This window comes from Ovis canadensis, chromosome 21 (assembly GCF_042477335.2).
Source record: "Ovis canadensis isolate MfBH-ARS-UI-01 breed Bighorn chromosome 21, ARS-UI_OviCan_v2, whole genome shotgun sequence".
Lineage (NCBI taxonomy): Eukaryota > Metazoa > Chordata > Mammalia > Artiodactyla > Bovidae > Ovis > Ovis canadensis.
The window spans coordinates 55,798,648-55,807,258 of record NC_091265.1 but is presented as its reverse complement, the minus strand read 5'-3'; positions in this window follow the sequence as shown (position 1 = coordinate 55,807,258).

The window sequence follows — 8,611 nt, the reverse complement described above, 5'->3', positions numbered from 1 at the left end:
AATGGATGCCTCTGTTTGTATCTGGGAGGTACATAATGATCGGGGAGAATCTAGGACCAATTCTGAATCACAAGTGAGAGAAGCCTAACTCCAAATGGCTTCCAGGAAAGGGAGAACTTATTGGAAGAATTCTGCGGATCCAGGACACAGGAACTAGAGCAGATTCAAAGATCTCAGTGACTGGACCCAAGAAATCAGAAGTCATCAGTTCTCTCTTTCTCCTCCTCGCTCTTTCCCTTCTCTCTTCTTTGATTGTCTTAGTCTGACAGCTTTCTTTCTTAAGCCTTCTACACCTAGTGAAGGAATCCAAAGCTACCTGCCATAGGGTTTTATATCCTGAAGGCATCTAACCAGGAAGGAAGAAGCTTAGAGCTATCAAGGTTCAAGGGAGTGCTCTGAATGGCCCATCTCAGATCACAAGTCCAGCCCTGGACCAACTATCCTGGCAGAGCCATGGGGTCCTATGACTGGCTTTACAAAGTCACATGGCCCTGTTCCTGTAGCAAACATGATTGTCAGTTTCTTAAAAAAAATGCATGACTGGAGCTGGAGAGAGGGAGCCCCAAAGATAGTGACTGGTGGATGGTTTAGTCCATGAAAGAGTTTATGATGGCACCACCAACTCCACAACCTCCTCATTCAGAGGGGTTATAAGGAGTAATGAAAATAAACTCTATTTGTCCCATCTCAGATGAACTTTGTCAGTGGATTTCTGCTCCAGGGAGTTCTGGGTGAGGTCCTTTATACAGGGCTGGTTCCCTTATGTCCATCTCCCACCCCAATCCAGTCACCAGCTCTCTGCCACACATGCCTGCTGGGTCATTTCCAGTCCCACTTGGCAAGTGACAGCCTCTGTGGATGCCTGATCCATTTCCGTCCTCCAGGGCTCAGCACACCCCTTTCTTGGCCTCCAGTGCTGCTGGGGAGGTTGACATTCATGTAGCGGGGGACCCAGGATATATAGAGTCTTCAGCCTTTCTGAGCTTCCTCCAGTGGAAGAACTGCAAAACATTTGGTTGGAGCTGCCATGGTTAGGCACTTTTGGAGTGAAAGCATCAGTTCTTTCCACCCGGATACCCTTGGTAGAGGCCAAAGCTGGGACAGCAGGGGTCAGATGTTGATCTCCTTTCAGATCGACTGGTTTGATCTCCTTGTGGTATAAGGGGACTCTCAAGCACTGCAAATTCTCAAGCACTGCAATTTGAAAGCATCAGTTCTTTGGCACTCACCTTTCTTTATGGTCCAAATCTCACATTTATACATGACTACTGGAAAAACCATAGTTTTGATACTACAAACCTCTGTCAGCAGAGCGATTCTCTGCTTTTTCATACACTGTTCAGGTATGTCATAGTTTTTCTTCCATCCAGGGAGCAAGTGTCTTTTAATTTTGTGGCTGCAGTCAAGGTCCATATTGACTTTGGAGCCCAGGAAAATAAAATCTGCCACTGTTTCCACTTGCCTCCCATCTATCTGCCATGAAGTGATGGGACTGGATGTCATGATCTTAGTTTTTTGAATGTTGAGTTTTAAGCCAGCTTTTTCACTCTCCTCTTTCACCCTCATCAAGAGGCTCTTTAGTTACTTTTCCTTTCCTACCATAAGGGTGGTAACACCTTCATATCTGTGGTTGTTGATATTTTTCCCAGCAGTCTTGATTCCAGCTTGAGATTTATCCAGCCCAGCATTTCGAATGATGTATCCTACACATAAGTTAAATAGCCAGAGTGCTTGTCATGCTCCTTTCCCAATTTGAATCATTCAACTGTCCCATGTCTGGTTCTAACAGTCACTTTCTGGCCTGCATACAGATTTATCAGGAGACAGGTACAGTGATCTCGTACTTGCATTTATTTAAGAATATCCCATAGTTTGTTTTGGTCCACACAGTGAAAGGCTTTAGCATAGTCAGTGAAGCAGATGTAAATGTTTTTCTGGAAATCCCTTGCTCTCTGTATGATCCAATGAATGTTGGCAATTTGATCTCTGGTTCCTCTGCCTTTTCTAAATCCAGCTTGTACCTCTGGAATTTCTCAGTTCATGTACTGTTGAAGCTTAGCTTGAAGGATTTTGAGCATTACCTTGCTAGCATGTAAGATGAACACAATTGTATGGTAGTTTGAACATTCTTTGGAATTGCCTTTCTTTTGGATTGGAATGAAAATTGACCTCTTCCAGTCCTGTGACCACTGCTGAGTTTTCCAAATTTGCTGACATATTGAAAACAGCACTTTCACAGCATCATCTCTTAGGATTTTAAACAGCTCAGCTGGAATTCTATCACCTCCACTAGCTTTGTTTGGAGTGCTGCTTCCTAAGCCCCACTTGACTTCATACTCCGCAATCTGGCTTTACATGAGTGACCCCACCATCATGCCTATCTGGGTCATTCAGACTTTTTGTATAGTTCTGTGTATTCTTATCACCTCCTCTTAATCTCTTCTGTTTCTGTTAGGTCTGGCCTTTTCTCTCCTTTATTGTGCCTATCTTTGTATGAAATGTTCGTATGGTATCTCCAGTTTTCTTGAAGAGATATCGTCTTTGCAATCCTATTGTTTTCCTATATTTCTTGCACTGTTCACTTAAGAAGACTTTCTTATCTCTCCTTGCTATTTAAGTCTGCCTTTCATTGGGTATATCTTTCCCTTTCTCATTTGCCTTTGGCTTCTCTTCTTTTCTCAGCTCTTTGTAAGGCCTCCTCACACAATCACTTTACCTTTTCACATTTCTGTTTCTTAGGGATGTTTTAGGTGTCTGCCTCCTGTACAATGTGACAAATGAGCCATCTCACCTCCCTCAGAAGGGAGACTGGGGCTGTCGCAGGGCTGAGTCAGCTCTGGGCTCAGGATTGTGTACACAAACAGTTATTACCAAGGGCATCAGGTGCCAGGGGCACCACCAGTGACTCTGACAATCTCTGTCAGAGAGATTGTCCTCAGGGGTGGAACTTCCAGGGAACTGATAGAGCAAAAAAACAAGCAATCACCCTTGTCTCATCTTTACCTGTGTGATCCCATGGTCCCCTGACCACACGGCTCTCTGGGCAAAAACTCTTTCCTCTCTATTCCTTCTCCAAAGGTGATTTGTAACTAACATCAGCACCTGACTGTGAAGCCTGGTGGCTGGAACTCAAGTTGCAACTATCTGGGACCCAGAGATATCCAGCCTTGTCCTGGTGTCTGTTCTTTTTCTCCAACCTAGTCCATAAAGCAAAGTCCTGAAAGAACATGACTATTTCACCCCCTCTCAAGGCCTTAAAAGTGCCACGGTCTTTTTTGAGTGTCAAAGAGGGAACACAGCCCTTGAATCCAGGCTAGTCTCAGCACCCCCTACCTTTCTCAGCCAGGGGTTCCCTGATGAAACAATAAGACACAGCATCGAAGTTGTCAGAAGGCTGAGCAGAAAACACTCCTTACTGTGAATGCAGATCCATGTAACCCAGCCTCCCAATGGTCTGTGTTGTGTGGATGAGGAGAGGGAGCTCTGGGGCTGCTTAGCTGGGAGTGAGTCAGACACCATTTGTACCAATGTCTCCTGGGGCCACTCCAGGAGGGGGTTGCCCTCACTATGCCTGGAACCCAGAAGACCCAGCTATTCCTTTCCTGCTGCTACAAGAAGGCAGGTTTGCTGATAGAATCAGAGCCAGACTAAGGAGCAAGGGGAAAGTACTTCAACTCTGTCATCAGCAGACCTCTGAGAGCTGCTCAGCAGTGGATGCAATTGAGCTTTCTATGATATTTCCCTTTCTGGAGCTCTCCCAGCCTGAGAACCAGGAACCCTGGGACTCAGCACTTCTCCACCCCACCTGCAGCTTTAGAGTGAGTCATACACCCCAGGGTTCAGTTTCCCATCTGTTAGATGAAGGAAACTGGATTTGCTCCAGTGCATTTGCTCCAGACTGAAGCTCAATGTCAATCAATGGACAAGTGGCTCAGACGTACATATTGCTGAGAATGCTGAGACTGCATCTGATAGGTAGGGAGCTGTGACTTCCTGGTGATGTCCATGGATCCTGGGCTCAGAACAGGGTGGAGAGGGCAGACCAGTTGGCAAACAGCTGCTGTGAGATGGAGGACCTTAGATCCCTTGCCCGCTAGAATTTTCCACCACTTGGTTTCTGAGGAATGAGATCAGGTAATAATAAGTCAGAAGTTACTAACTGGGAGGTTGCAGGTTTCTCAGCAGAAACCCAAGGTGGGATGATGAATCAGTTCTACTAAAAGAATTCTAGATAGCATATTCAAAAGCAGAGAAATTACTTTGCCAACAAAGGTCCGTCTAGTCAAGGCTATGGTTTTTCCAGTAGTCTTGTATGCATATGAGAGTTGGACTGTGAAGAAAGCTGAGCGCTGAAGAATTGATGCTTTTGAACTGTGGTATAGGAGAAGACTATTGAGAGTCCCTTGGACTGCAAGGAGATCCAACCAGTCCATTCTGAAGGAGATCAGCCCTGGGTGTACTTTGGAAGGACTGATGCTAAAGCTGAAACTCCAATACTTTGGCCACCCCATGCGAAGAGTTGACTCATTGGAAAAGACTCTCATGCTGGGAGGGATTGGGGGCAGGAGGAGAAGGGGATGACAGAGGATGAGATGGCTGGATGGCATCACCGACCAATGGATGTGAGTTTGAGTGAACTCCGGGAGTTGGTGATGGACAGGGAGGCCTGGCATGCTGCAATTCATGGGATCGCAGTCAGACACGATTGAGTGACTGAACTGAACTGAACTGAAAAGAACTTTGGGCACAAGACATGCCAAGACTCTTGGTTAAATTTTGTAGTATTTTGAATAGGTCATCTCTCTGATGACCTGCTATATTGTTTCTAGCTTGGGATGATGCCAACAGTTATAGTGGATTCAAAAGGCCCCTGGATGAGACTGTCCCTCTCTCCGTGGATCATTAGCAGCGAGTTCCACTCCAGACATTCCATGTCTGGAGGAGGAACTCCAGCCAGAAGAACACGATCTCCAGCAAGGTTAACTGGAAACCCCTGATGCGTCTGGCCCTCTGGCAGGCATCATTCTTTTCCTAGTGCTTCTTCCTTCCCTCCCGTGTCCTGACCAAGCTGCCCACCTCTTGGTTACTGGGATGTGAACTTCACCCTTCCCTTGGAAATATCCCCGCAGCCCCACTTGTGGCTCCCTCCCTACCCAGGCCCTGCCTTTCACCAGCAGATGGCACTAAAGAAGATAAAGCCAGGGAGGGGGTGGTCCAAATCATTCTTTCTAATAACGTCCACATTCCTTCTACTTCCAGGCTCTGATCTGTCTCATCAAAGTCTCCAGCTGGATGAACAAGCAGATTAGCAAGGGAGTGGAGATGCAGATAGGTTTGGGGGTGGGGTTGTTGGGTGTCGAGGATGGTGATCAGATGACAGAAGAGGGGGATAGAGAGCAGGTGGGTTTCCAACCACTCACTCCCTGGGGGCCTTCCTGAATCTGTTTTCTTGGGCTCTGCAGGGTAACACTAAAGACAGAAACTTAAGAATGGACATTTTGTAAACTTCTTATAATGAAGTGATTTCAAACATAACAAAAGTAAGAGAGAATAGTATCGTGAATGCTGTATTTCACCATTTGGCGTCAATAACTACAAAACTACTTTCTTAGTCTCACAGGTTGTCATAGACTGGAGACTGGAAGCCAAGATCAAGGTGAACAATTGGCTCCCTGGTGAAGACACTCTTTTTGACTTTCTTCAGTTCTCTTCTTGCTGTGTTCTCACATGTGGTAGGGATAGGAAGGGAGGAAGAGGGAGAATAAAAGAGAAAAAGAAGGGGAGGCTAACCCCATCATATGGGCCCTACCATTGAAACCCCATATCAGCTTAATTACTGCCCAAAGGCCCTACCACCTAATACCATCACATGGGGAGTCAAGGATTCAACATCAGAATTGGGGTGTGGACACAAAAAATTCAATCCATAGCAGCTATGCAGATCTGTTTTTAAATCAAGACAGACCCTAATTTAATTTCCCTTTTTACTCTTTATTCATTTTTCTGAAGTATTTTAGGGAAGAGATGACCATTTCACAAGTTACATATAATAAATATTTGGGAGAAAATGATATTATGTGCAAAAAATACTATTTTGTTCCAAGGAAAATAAACATCTTCTATCTGGTCCATGTTCAAATTTCCCTGATTCTCTAAAGACAGATGGCTTTTCACAGTTTTTTGAAAGATTGTACTCATATTTTGTACTTGGTTATTCTCTTTTAAGATGAAATAATTTTTCTCTTGAAATTTTAATGCCATTTATTTGTTTAAGAACTGATAGGTACCGGGGTGGTTTGTCTTATACAATGTCCCAATATTGGGTTTAGAGCAGGGATCCACAACACTGGTACCAGGACCAGTACCCATCTTTGGCCTTTTAGGAACCAGGCAGCATAGCAGGAGGTGAACAGCAGGCCAGTGAATGAGGCTTTATTTGTATTTACAGCTGCTCCCCCTCACTCTCCCATCACCCCTAGATGGGACTGTCTAGCTGCAAGAAATCCAGTTCTGGGCTCCCACTGATTCTGCATTATGGACAGTTGTATAATAATTTCTTTTTATATCACAATGTAATAGTAATAGAAATAAAGTGCACGATAAATGAAATAACCATGAATCATCCAGAAAACATCCCACCACCCAGGTTTGTGGAAAAATTTTCTTCTGAGAAACCAGCCCTGGGTGCCAAAAAGTTGTGGGACCACCTGTTTAGAGGATTTTTTCTCCATTCCTTTATCTGTTTTTTTTTTTTTTTCCTGGAAACTGGTAGTTAGATCTATACTTGAGTTCAGAATTTTTTATTGGAATATTTCATATGCAGATATATATTTCTTATGGTTCCACTACAAGAGGCTCATAATTTCCTTCTGCCTCACTTTGAGAGATGCTGAAATGCAGTGGATTCTGGTGTTGCCATCCTCATGTACACTTTATATACCTCCCCTTCTATCTTTCACTTACAGTTTCAGCATTCATTGATGACACTTGCCTAGAATCATTTTATGAGGATATTTCAAAATAGAGGTTCTTGTTTCTACCTTCCTTCTAATTTAATTCTTGAAATTCTTCAATAAAAATAAGCTTCCTTTTACTGTTTATAGTACATTAACTATGCCTCATACAAACAAAAATAGCATAAATATAGCTGATCATTTTCCTTTCTCAGTGCTTAGAATGATGAGAATTGATGCCTTAGCAATCTGTCACAGTGACAAATTAGATATTGCCTATTAACATTTGGACACCTTCAGTGGGCTTATAACTAGATATTAAAACACTAAGATCATGGGATCCACCCCCGTTACTTCATGGCAAATAGAAGGGGAAAAGATGGAAGTAGTGACAGATTTCCTCATCTTGGCCTCTAAAATCACTGTGGATGTGGACTGCAGCTATGAAATCAGAAGACGTTTGCTCCTTGACAGGAAAGCTATGACAAACGTAGAAAGAGTGTTGAAAAGCAGAGACATCACTCTGCCAACAAAGGTCTATATAGTCAAGATTATGGCCTTCATGGGGTCGCAGAGAGTTGGACATGACTGAGCAACTGAATTGAACTGAACTGAACTGAACTGAACTGAACTGATGGCCTTCCCAGTGGTCATGTACAGTTGTGACAGCCTGACCGTAAAGAGGGGGGAGCACCAAAGAATTGATGCCTTTGAACTATGGTGCTGGAGAAGGCTCCTTAGAGTCCCTTGGTCAGCAAGGAGATCAAACCAGTCAATCTGAAAGGAATTAACCCTGAATACTCATTGAAAGGACTGATGCTGAAGCTGAAGCTCCACTATTTTGGTCACCTGAGGCAAACAATTGACTCATAGGAAAAGTCCCTGATGTTGGGAAAGATGGAGGGCAGAAGGAGGAGAGGGTGTCAGAGGATGACATGACTGGGTGGTATCACCAATGCAATGGACATGAACTTGAGCAAACTCCTGGAGATGGTGAGGGACAGGGAGGCCTTGCATGCTGCATTCCATGGGGATTGCAAAGAGTTAGACACAACTACGTGACTGAACAACAGCATAGTATTTGGAATTTATGACATTTATACATTTAATTTGTTTCAATGGATTGGATGCAAAGCTAAAATTGTCCCAATTTTGGCCTCTTCAAATGGATTCCTACACTTTATGTCCAGTCCTCACCGGTCTTTGAAGTCCCTCAACTTTCTGGTCTTTGAAGATTCCCAAGATGATGCTGCATTTCTTTACCAGTCCTGAAATCAGTCATCTCTTTAAGAATCCATGGATTGTCTGGTGTGAAATATATTTAGAGGCTATGTGTTAGGCTTCAGGATAGTCACCGTTAAATCAAGTTGTCATTGCTTCTAGGCTTTTCAATGGTCAGAGTCAGGAAACATAGATTTTCCTTAAAAAAAACAAAAAAGGAATATGACTGGCTGTACAAACTTATGCTTTCAGTTCAAGATTTAAGACAGCAGGGTTTTACTTAAGCTTCTTCATTTTATGTGTGAATCTCTCTTCTCTAACCATTGAAAATTTTACTTCAGAACAATATTAGCTTTAGTTACTGACTTGCTTTTACCTGTAAAATACATACGATACTGTCACAGTAACAGAAGCAATATCAGCAACAAAAAGTTGTT